A 12,508-nucleotide genomic window follows, 5' to 3' on the forward strand; every position below is an offset into this window, starting at 1 on the left:
CCATCCATCCTCCCCTCAATACGGTGCAGTCGTCCTGTCCCCTTTGCAGAAAAGCAGCCCCAAAGAATGATGTTTCCACCTCCATGCTTCACGTTTGGGATGGGTTCTTGGGGTTGTACTCATCCTTCTTCTTCCTCCAAACACAGCGAGTGGAGTTTAGACCAAAAAGTTATATTTTTGTCTCATCAGACCACATGACCTTCTCCCATTCCTCCTCTGGATCATCCAGATGGTCATTGGCAAACTTCAGACGGGCCTGGACATGCGCTGGCTTGAGCAGGGGGACCTTGCGTGCGCTGCAGTATTTTAATCCATGACGGCGTAATGTGTTACTAATGGTTTTCTTTGAGACTGTGGTCCCAGCTCTCTTCAGGTCATTGACCAGGTCCTGCCGTGTAGTTCTGGGCTGATCCCTCACCTTCCTCATGATCATTGATGCCCCACGAGGTGAGATCTTGCATGGAGCCCCAGACCGAGGGTGATTGACCGTCATCTTGAACTTCTTCCATTTTCTAATAATTGCGCCAACAGTTGTTGCCTTCTCACCAAGCTGCTTGCCTATTGTCCTGTAGCCCATCCCAGCCTTGTGCAGGTCTACAATTTTATCCCTGATGTCCTTACACAGCTTTCTGGTCTTGGCCATTGTGGAGAGGTTGGAGTCTGTTTGATTGAGTGTGTGGACAGGTGTCTTTTATACAGGTAATGAGTTCAAACAGGTGCAGTTAATACAGGTAATGAGTGGAGAACAGGAGGGCTTCTTAAAGAAAAACTAACAGGTCTGTGAGAGCCGGAATTCTTACTGGTTGGTAGGTGATCAAATACTTATGTCATGCAATAAAATGCAAATTAATTACTTAAAAATCATACAATGTGATTTTCTGGATTTTTGTTTTAGATTCCGTCTCTCACAGTTGAAGTGTACCTATGATAAAAAATTACAGACCTCTACATGCTTTGTAAGTAGGAAAACCTGCAAAATCGGCAGTGTATCAAATACTTGTTCTCCCCACTGTAAGTATTCACAATACATGTTAGAATCACCTTTGGCAGTGATTAAAGCTGTGAGACTTTCTGGGTAAGTCTCCAAGAACTTTGCACCCCTGGATTGTACCATATTTGCAATATCACAATATATACAGTACCAGTCAAAAGTCTGGACACACCTACTCATTTAAGAGTTTTTCTTTCTTTTTTTTTTTTTTTTTACAATGTTTTACATTTTAGAATAATAGTGAACACATCAAAACTACGAAATAGCACAATTGGAATCATGTAGTAAGCAAAAAAGTGTTAAACAAATCAAAATATATTTTATATTTGAGATTCTTCGAAGTAGCCATCCTTTTCCTTGATGACCGCTTTGCATTCTCTCAAACCTTTTCATGAGGTAGTCACCTGGAATGCTTTTATAATTAACAGGTGTACCTTCATAAAAGTTAATTTGTGGAATTTCTTTCCTTCTTAAAGCGTTTGAGTAAATAGGTTGTGTTGTGACAAGGTAGGGATGGTTTACATAAGATATCCCTATTTGGTAAAAGACCAAGTCCATATTATGCCAAGAACAGCTCAAATAAGCAAAGAGAAACAACAGTCCATCGTTACTTAAGACATGAAGGTCAGTCAATACAGAAAATGTCAAGAACTTTGAAAGTTTCTTCTAGTGCAGTCGCAAAAACCATGAAGCGCTATGATGAAACTGGCTCTCATGAGGAAGACCCAGAGTTACCTCTGCTGCAGAGGATAAGTTCAGTAGAGTTAACTGCACCTCAGATTGGAGCCCAAATAAATGCTTCACAGAGTTCAAGAAACACACACATCTCAACATGCACTGTTCAGAGGAGACTGCGTGAATCAGGCCTTCGTGGTTGAATTGCTCCATTGAAGCCACTACTAAAGGACGGACACCAATAATAAGAAGAGACTTGCTTGGGCCAAGAAACACGTGCAATGGACCGTTAGACTGGTGGAAATGTGTCCTTTGGTCTGATGAGTCCAAATTTGAGATTTTTGGCTTTCAATGTGTGTGTAAAGAATCCAGGGTGTTTAGTTGGGTCTACGCTTCATTATAAAACTATTTGTTGAATGGTCTAAAATCCGTCAGAAGCTGCTTTCAATTCATGGTGGCTCTGAATAAGTCTTGACGGAGACAGAGCTTGTTTTGCCAAGGGAAGTGAAAAGGACTGAGGGAAAGCAAAATGGATAATACATGGAAAGGAACATGGAAGAACCTCAAAGAACATTGCATTTTCAAGATCATGTAACATCAAACATAACATTAAAATGCATCTTATATTCCTTCCCTTACAGAAAAACCACATGATTTCAACTTACATTTGATTTGAAATCATGTGAAAACATGTTTTGGAACACAACGTGATCACATTTTCACATGTGTAGTTTAATGTAATCACATGTTGCTTTACATGTTATCAGATTATCTTCACATAAGATTACATGAAAACATGTTTTTGGAACACTTCCCGTGTTGTTTACATGTGAAATTCATGTGGTTTTTGCGTAAACGCCCTGCAGTTCCACACTCAAGGTTCTTAATAATGCTTTAAAATGCACATGTACGATTGTGCATGTGTAATGGGTTGAAAACAAAGTCACTAAAAACAGACACCCATTTATTATTTATCCCCCCCCCCCCCCCCCCCTAATGTGTCTTAATTAATCTAAATTGTAATTTCTACATACTTTAGTGTTAGCAGTCCATCAGGCCAATAGATGGCGGTGTTGCACTGTTGAGGCAGGAGAAACAGCAAGTTCTGGCCAAGCGCTCACCATTCTGCAGAATAAGGATCAGAACTTTACAGAGGTAAACTGTGTCTGTTATTTTTTACTATTACAGGTATGTAACAGAACTTCCAAACGTTCAAATATATACACAATATGTAATAACATGCTATTTAACAACTTTGTCAAGATGTTATCACGTTAGGAAAGGTTTTGTTTTGGCTTTGTGTCGAACTGAGTGAGCGAAGAACGTGATTTACATTGAGTGAGAGTATATGTTAGCTTGATGCTAGCTGAGGTAAAAAACGATTTAGCGTCACAGAGACTATGTTTACTGAGTAGCTTACTTGTACTGAATTTTGTCTAGGAGATTTTTTTTTATAAAGAATCCATTTGTTAGGGATTTCTGAGTTCGTTTTCCATGTTATTGGTTTTGTGTAAAATTGTGCTCACTAGCTGGTAAACTGGCCGAGCACGCTCAGTCTGGTGGACTTTTAGTGCATACAGTGAGAGAGACGATTTTCTGGAGGTGCCACTATCTTAAAGCTGAATGTATTGTTGTCAGTTTTCTATAGAGGTAGCGGGTATATAGAAAAACATTCAGTTATTTATGTTTTCATATATAGGTGTTTCTATTGTATGAATGTGAAATACATTGTGGTTTTCATGTGAAACCATACACTAAGACAGGGTTATTTTGTGGAACATTTTTGAATTTTGCTTTAGGTAAAGTGTAATTTAAAGTGTGCACTTGTTTGATGTGAATATTTTCAAAGTACTAACAAGAAAATAGACAATTGAACAAGAGAAAAAAAACATTCTTCAGAATAAAGAAAGCGCCAGAACTTTGCAGACGTAAACTTGTGTCCGTTCTTTTTACTATTGCAGGCCGCATCCACGCATGCACATACACACGGACAAATACACACTAATGTTCTCTCTCTTGTGTTTGTCAGCAGTTCACCGTGGCCCTGTCATTCACCTCCTTCATCAAAGCTCTGTCAATGACCTACATGAAGAGTGCCATCACTCAGAGAGACACTTTGACCTGTCCAGCTCTCTCATCGGACTCATAGACGGCAGCTTTGAGATAGGTATCAACAATAACATTGAGTTGCTTGAGAATTCATGTAGTAAAAACCAGAAACAGACTACATGATCAATTTTTTTTTGTGGTTCAATCAGAGTCTGCTCTCAATACTGTCCAGTTTTATAGTTGTTCCTATTAATTGATTGACTGGCGTTTGTCCATGACTCTACTGTCAAACCCCTAACATTGTTTTATTTGATGCTATGTTGTTGCAGCCTAGCATCCAAACTGATATGGCATTTTTAGTTTTTTTTAAAAACAGTGTTTATAATTTGCGATTCCTGACTACTGTAGTGTTGTGGTTTCTTGCAGGTAACCTGCTGTTCCTGGCTGTGGTCAGCCATTTTGGGGCGAAGCTGCACCAGCCCAGGCTCATTGCTATGGGCTGTTTCCACATGGCTGTAGGATCCTTCCTCACAGGCCTGCCACACTTCTTCATGGGACGGTAAAACAACTGAAATACTGGTTAAACTTGTACTGCATTAAACTGCATTGGAGTAGAGATACTCCAATGCAGAGGATAGTTTCACTTTAGAAATAAAGAAATGTATCCAGTTGTTGATTAATCTCAGTTAATTTAGAACTAAAGTCTTGAGTAATTGGTCAGCTGCTTGATTATGTTTTGGGGCCATACATGTTAAGAGAAGGGATTAAGAGATGCTATAACTGACGTGGTAAGGTTGGACCCAGGTGCAAAGAAGAGACCAGAAGATGAAGCAGTGGTTCCAACCAGTGTCTCCATCCCTCAAGGGCCCAATTAACTGCCAAGCGCTCCCGGTTGCCTACATCGTAGTTGCCTTCCGCTGGTCGAGAACCGCTTGGAGAGAAAGGCGCATGGGTGCAGTTTCTTGTCCTCCTGATCGTAATCCTTTTCAGCCCTCTGTAATCGATGCAAGGACTGAGGTTTGGGTCAGAGACAGAGAGACAAGGGATACGTTTAGACAGGCAGCCTAATTATGATATTTTTTCCACCAATTGGTCTTTTGACCAATCACATTAGATATTTTTGCATCAGCTCTTTTTCAGAGCATATCTGATTGGTCAAAATTGGTCAAAAATCCTGAATTGGGCTGCCTGTTTCAACGAAGCCATAGAAACCTGGACATGCTCCAACTGAAATGTTCCATCCTGTCAGTACTGATGTTGAATGGCATTAAATACAATTTTTTTTGTTCTCTCCCATCCCCTGTAGGTTTGTTGAACATGAATCTATAGTGCACACTGGTTGCACTATAGATGTGTGAGTATAACTTTTCCAGGTGAGTTGAACCTGCCTGTGGGTGCGGTGGGGATATTCCTGGGAGGTCTACTGATGAAGAGGTATAAGCTTGGCGTTGTGTCTGGAGCCCAGCTGTCTTTCGTCACCTCCTTCATGGCCTAGCTCCTCCTCCCTCTGCAGTCTGGCACTAAGTGTGACAACGTTCAGGTGGCTGGTCTGAACATGTCCTACAACGGGTAAATATGACATCTGATTGGTTGGTTGATAAAAACAAAAGTTTTGATCAGTGGAATATGAGGGAGAGTTAGACCAAAACACACATGGGCTTGTGCCAGGGCTCCCTCTTGTGGGAATATACAGTATGGTTGTTACTGAGCCAGGTTTCCTGGCTGTTTTGTCACTGTGCCTATGTCAATGATAGTTCAGCAACAATTATTTAAACATAATTATTACCAGCCATTTTCTCTGTCCCCCAGGTCCCCTGGTGTACAATGGCAGCCTGTAACAGAGACTGCTCCTGCTTGGCTGGGGAGTGGGACCCTGTGTGTTCAGACAACGGCATCACCTACACCTCCCCCTGCCTCGCAGGCTGCTCCAGCTTTACAGGTTACGGCAAGAACACGGTACCAATACTATTAATGTACTGAGTGTACAACACATTCACAGGGATGCTGGCCCATGTTGACTCCAATGCTTCCCACAGTTGTGTAAATTTGGCTGTATGTCTTTTGAGTGGTGGACCATTCTTGATACACACGGGAAACTGTTGAGTGTAAAAAAAAACAGCGGCGTTGCAGTTCTTGACACAAACTGGTACCCCTGGCACCTACTACCATGCCTCGTTGAAAGGCACGTAAATATTTTGTCTTGCCCATTCACCCTCTATATGGCACACATACTCATACACATTCTCAATTGTCTCAAGCCTTAAAAAAACCCTGTCTCCTCCTCTTTATCTACACTGATTTAAGTGGATTTAACTAGTGACATCCATAAGGGATTATAGCGTTAATCTGGATTCACCTGGTCAGCGTGTCATGGAAAGAGCAGGTGTTCTTAATATTTTATACACTCAGTGTAACTCATTGGCACTGAAATAAGTTATTTTCAACCATTAACTGGGGCCTTGTTGAGGCCTTATCTAAGTAAGTAATTGCTGATTGACAAAGTATTATTTTGATGTATGGAAAAAAATATGGTATGCAATTTCTATGTAGAGAAGTTTCTCTGGTAGTTGTTCAATATGACTTGTAAAATAGATGTTTAATCTCAATGTGACCCCTTGTTTAAATAAAAGTTAAATAAAATTTAAAAAACATCAACACAAACACAGGATATGGGGTACACATGGTATCACATCATTACATACTAGGCCCTACTGCACCTGCACTCCAGCACCATTCCAGCATCTGGAATTGACTCAACATGTTTGAGGTGGGGGATCAATACATGTGGGGGAAGAGGTGGCTGTCGAATGTATGATTCTGATATGTACAGGTAAGTTCATTGTGTGTGTGGGGCGGTTGGCATCCATGTTTGTGTCCGTACTCTGAGGTGTGTTTGAATATGAATGAGCAGCAGTGTTGTGATGTGTCCTATCCCGTCCTTGCAGAGTGATCTTGCTTGGCCTCATCACATGTCTCAGTGGCTCCTCCTTAGGAGGGAGGGGGACACCACCAAGGGACAGCCCAGATAGAACTTCAGACTCCCTCCAAAACCACTGAACCCCTCAACACACCATATCCATATGTCCCCATCGGTGGAGGTGGTGGTACACACTTGTTCTGTAAAACACATCAACACATTTCCCAAATTGTTAGTAATATTATCACAGTTGAAATACAATGGTTGTTCACTGTTTTTAATTTCATTGAATGTAAGTGTGTACCTCAGCCTTGGGCTCAGTTTTGTTAACCCATCTGTGCAGAGTTGGATCCCAGACAATTTGAGGAAGAAGATATTAGCAATGTCAAGCAAGTCACAATTATTATTATTTTTAATCCACTCAATTGTCTCTACATAGAATATAGTGTTAATAACCAGTTCCTTACAGATCTGTCTTTGTCCTCAGGTAGATGAACCTCCTTATTAACTCTTCCACTCCCAAAGACCCAGCTGAGCCAGCCTCCACTGTTATTGTGAACAGCAGGGGTCTCGGGCTCCGCCACCGGCCGGCTGCCAGTCTGGAACTGAGGGTTGGCCTCGTCCATCAGGAGGATCAACTCCCTCTGTGCAGGGATGAGGCCTGATGCTCGGAGGATCTCCTTTCGCACAGTGACAGTAGCTGCTGGAAGAATCCCCTCACTCTGTGCAGGGACACTGGCTGTGAGGAGGATGTCCTCCCTCTCTTCAGGGATGAGGCCTGATGCTCGGAGGATCTCCTCCGTCTGCGCATTGATGCTTGCTGCTGGGAGAATCCCCTCCCTCTGTGCAGGGACACTGGCTGTTTGGAGGATCCCCTCCCTCTGTGCAGGGATGAGGCCTGATGCTCGGAGGATCTCCTTCCTCTGCGCAGTGATGCTAGCTGCTGAGAGAATCCCCTCCCTCTGTGACGGGATGAGGCCTGATGCTCGGAGGATCTCCTTCCTCTGCGCAGTGATGCTAGCTGCTGAGAGAATCCCCTCCCTCTGTGACGGGATTAGGCCTGATGCTCGGAGGACCCCCTCCCTCTGTGCAGGGATGAGGCCTGATGCTCGGAGGATCTTCTTCTTCTGCGCAGTGATAGAAGATGCTGGAAGAATCCCCTCCCTCTGTGACGGGATGAGGCCTGATGCTCGGAGGATCCCCTCCCTCTGCGACGGGATGAGGCCTTGATGCTCGGAGGATCCCCTCCTTCTGTGCAGGGATGAGGCCTGATGCTCAGAGGATCTCCTTCTTCTGCGCAATGATTCTAGCTGCTGGGAGAACCCCCTTCCTCTGTACAGGGACACTGGCTGTTTGGAGGATCCCCTCCCTCTGTGCAGGGACACTGGCCATCAGGAGGATCAACTCCTTTTGTGCAGGGATGAGGCCTGATGCTCTGAGGATCTTCTTCTTCTGCGCAGTGATAGAAGATACTGGAAGAATCGCCTCCCTCTGTGATGGGATGAGGCCTGATGCTTGGAGGATCTCCTCCCTCTGCGCAGGGATGAGGCCTGATGCTCGGAGCATCTCCTTCTTCTGTGCAGTGATGCTAGCTGCTGGGAGAATCCCCTCCCTCTGTGCAGGGACATTGGCTGTTTGGAGAACCCCCTCCCTCTGTGCAGGGATGAGGCCTGATGCTCGGAGGATCCCCTCCCTCTGTACAGCGACACTGGCTGTTTGGAGGATCCCCTCCCTCTGTGCAGGGACACTGGATATTTGGAGGATCCCCTCCGTCTGTGCAGGGACACTGGCTTTTTGGAGGATACCCTCCCTCTGTGACGGGATGAGGCCTGATGCTCGGACGATCTCCTCCCTCTGCAAAGCAACTTCGGCTGCTGTGATGATCTGCAGGTATAATATAGAGCATATAGTCATTCCCTAAAAAATCAACCACTTGGAATCTGTAACATCATTGACACATACACTGAGTGTGTTAAATATTAAGAACACCTTCTCTTTCCGTGACATAGACTAATCAGGTGAAAGCTATAATCCCTTATTGATGTTAATTGTTAAATCTTCTTCTCAGTGTAGATGAAGGGGAGGAGACAGGTTAAAGATAGAATTTTAGACAATTGAGACATGGATTGTGTATGTGTGTCATTCAGAGGGTGAATGAGCAAGACCAAAGATTTAAGTCCCTTTGAACAGAGTATGGTAGTAGGTGCTAGGCGTACCAGTTTGTGTCAAGAACTGCCATGCTGTTGGGTTTTTCACGCTCAACAGTTTTCCCTGAGTATCAACAATGGTTCACCACCAAGGGGGGCAACTCAATAGGAAGGTGTTCTTAATGTTTTATTCACTCAGTGTAGATCAATCCCTAGCATATACTTTCATTTGTATGTGTACTGATACTGTAAATACAAATTATATTTATGTTATCTACAATATATTATAATTCCGTAAGCCTCCCTGCTGCAGGGGCATTTCCTCCTACAATTTTGAGCTGATTTTCTTCACTTTAGCAATATTTTGTATCTTTGTTAAATTTCACATTTATTGTGTTTGGAATGGCACTGTTACTACAGCATTTGATGTAAGTATGTAGGACAATTACCCATAATGCTCACTGACTGAACATTCAAAATTACCATGGCAATTATTGACGCATTCACATGCCATCGGAAACTTGGAACCTCAGAGTTAAAATGAATGTAAGTTGAATGTAAATTATTAGTGTAGAGCATCCTTCTGGTTGATTCTGATACTTCACAAGTGGGAAACTTGAAATCATCATCCCATAACGAGTTAGCGAGTCAGAAATGTCAGAATTTCCTAGTTCCGACTTGAAGGGCCTTCTATGATGTAGGGCAGGTCAGTAACCAAATAATTTTACTGTGCCCAGTCGCACATAGACTTTTATGGTCACACAAGTTGCCGCCGGTGGATTCAAAATGAGTAGCCTAACAATTATTTACATGGCCCCAGTTACATTTGCAACCAAATTATTTTTCTGTGAGAAATCACAGAATTGCACACATAGGGTAACAGTGAGCAATTGACAGTGAGCAATGAGCAAGATAAGCATAGACGGGAAGTTGACTATAGCTTATTATTAGTGTAAATACATTGTATTTCTATGGTTGCAGTCCTCAAAGATTGAATTGCATTGAACTGAATTAATCAGATCCAATGATTTACCGCCCGTAGGGTGGGGTACCGCTAGTCATCATCATTATAATCACCATCTCAATCATTATCACCATACCATCATAGACTGATTCTTCTGTATCTGAGACTCATCTGACACTACCTTAGATATGGCAGTCTGCAACTCAATACACTGCCCCTGCATGCTGTTCAGTGTCCCCTGCATGTGGTTAATCGACTGCTTAACATCGTTCAGCAGGATCTGAATCTCAAGCCTGCAAGAAATCAGGTGGTTCAACATACTGAGATGACGAGAAGTGTAACGGATGTGAAATGGCTAGCTAGTTAGCGGGTACGCGCTAATAGCGTTTCAATCAGTTACGTCACTTGCTCTGAAACCTAGAAGTAGTGTTGCCCCTTGCTCTGCAAGGGCCGCGGCCTTTGTGGAGCGATGGGTAACGACGCTTCGTGGGTGACCGTTGTTGATGTGTGCAGAGGGTCCTTGGTTCACGCCCGTGTCGGGGCGAGGGGACGGTTTAGAGTTATACTGTTACAGAGGCTTCAGACCATGCCCATTGGACCATCTTTAGGATTCTTTCTCACTTAACACCAATCGTATTAGGAATGTAATTTTGTGCAGAAGATGTTACTATAGTGTTATTTAGAAGAAAAAAGGTGTACTTTGTCAGGCGCCAAAATTATGACGGGATGTCTCCCTGCTCCAGTGTCTCCCTGCTCCAGGTCTTGCTCACTGTTGGAGGAACGGGAGCCAAATTAGAGGAAAAATATCTATGGTTGTTCAGCAATGAAACATTCATGGCATAATGGGGATTGTCCTTCCCTGTGAAAAGAATAACAACAGCTGGGGTTTACTTTCTCACTTTTATATAATGTAATACAATCTTTAAACCCATCAGAAGTGTAGTGCTTACCTCCATGAAAATATTGGCCCCTGTTTTTTTGGGCTGCATTGTCCCAATGTTGACCACTAGTTCCAACTTGTGATGAGAAGGTCTTGATGAAATCATCAGGTCAACATTTTGTTAGACATTTCAGAGATAGCATTAACAATTGTACATGAGACAGTGCTTCCAGGTATTGAGGTATCTTCCTTCTGAGGTATGTAAAAAAAAATCTGGTTTGGGAGTACTCACATGAAAGGTATCCATGATTCTAGATTAAGCCAATCATGTATGTGATTACCATCCTATGGGTCAGCAATGGAATGATTGCTACACAGCTTTCAGGCAAATTTCTGTCTTGGGCCTGGATGAATCATTGAAATACAAGTAATATTGTGAATTTGTGATGCATAATTGCCATTGTAATTTGGAATATTCCATCAAAGTTATTTGTTTTGACAGTCAAAACAACTAACTCTCACGATTAATCACTTGACTTGAGTAACTTGAGTTGACGGAAATAGCAGATTTATATTCTGACCTAGACACTGACTTGTGCAATGCCTAATGCATAATCTACGCATGTTATTGGCTCATCATAGTATATAGCAGAGGGTCTCATAGTCCAAAAACAGCATTGGCCATAGGACTGCTCAGTCAAAACAACTAACTTTTACGATTAATCACTTGACTGGAGTAACTTGAGTTCGGACCTAAAACATTAAAAGTAGGCTATAGCTTGACGCATATCCTTACCTTGGACAAGCGTATCCAACAGGCCTATCCAGTCGTGCGTGAAGATACCTTTAGGCAGATAAAAGCGCGGTACGGGTTGAGACACGCTCGGTAATGTGAATCTGTAACACTGATATAAAAGCACGTTTTCATTTATAATTTACACTGTAGAATGACCTGCAAGCCAATCAGAATCTAGTTTTAAACAATACCGTGGGTTCCATGGAACGTCACAAACATATTAGGCCACTTGCGTCACAGATTACAGTCACTGAACATGGGTTTAATAGCTATATTGGCTATATGTACAGTATATGCACATCGTATTGAATTGAGATTACATTTACTGCACCACTGTAATTATGTAGCCTAATCCTATGAGGATCATATGTGAAATGTCAGAATCATGGCACATGAAAACATAATGAAATTGACTGCAGATTATAAAATTCACTGTGACACAATAAACGCACTGGGCATCAATGTTGTTTCATTTCATTTCAATGAAAATACGTTGAACCAACGTGGAATAAAAGTTGAATTGATGTATGTACCCGTTGGGAAGTGATCAATTCGAAATGATTGAATACATACAGTATTACAAAGAAAAATATTTAAAAATTGCTTCGAAAAAGTCTAATTTCCCTGGGCCACCCTAAAATGTATGTACGCATTACTGTACATCGTTTTGCATGAAAGCGTCTGCTTTCAAATCTCTGACTCTCACACATATTTACAATCTCGCGATTTTTATTTCTGGCGCTTTCACATTTGCGCGATTTTGTGAAGTAAATGATGCGCAGGAGAGCTCCATGAAATCAGTGACATGGTCAAGATGGCGACATGAGAGGGTGTAACATTTCTAGCTGAGGAACAATTTTTGGGTTGTCTCACAAAGTTTATAGTTTTCGACCCTTCCAATGAGCTTATCATATAAACTACAACGCGAAAAGTACGGTTTACTTCACTTTTAATCATGTCAGCACAGGTAACAGCCATTTACAGTCTTTCTTTAGTTTTTCATTCTTACTCTTCCCAATTCACTTAAACTATATTTCTTTATTTCCCATGGGCTTCACCAAAGTACCCCCTAGTGGCTGGATTACACGT

General features: G+C 42.3%; 1 protein-coding gene across 1 annotated transcript in view; it reads left to right on the forward strand.

The window, feature by feature from the left end:
* Positions 1 to 3,700: 3,700 nt before the first annotated feature.
* LOC139543490 (TOG array regulator of axonemal microtubules protein 2-like) overlaps positions 3,701 to 12,508 on the forward strand; it is a 37,427-nt gene continuing 28,619 nt past the window's right edge. The window contains exons 1-4 of the transcript XR_011668723.1: positions 3,701 to 3,833; positions 4,142 to 5,284; positions 5,525 to 7,025; positions 7,124 to 8,522. The gene's annotated coding sequence lies outside the window, so the exon portion shown is untranslated. The remainder of the gene's footprint in view (positions 3,834 to 4,141; positions 5,285 to 5,524; positions 7,026 to 7,123; positions 8,523 to 12,508) is intronic.

Source organism: Salvelinus alpinus, chromosome 18 (assembly GCF_045679555.1).
Source record: "Salvelinus alpinus chromosome 18, SLU_Salpinus.1, whole genome shotgun sequence".
NCBI lineage: Eukaryota > Metazoa > Chordata > Actinopteri > Salmoniformes > Salmonidae > Salvelinus > Salvelinus alpinus.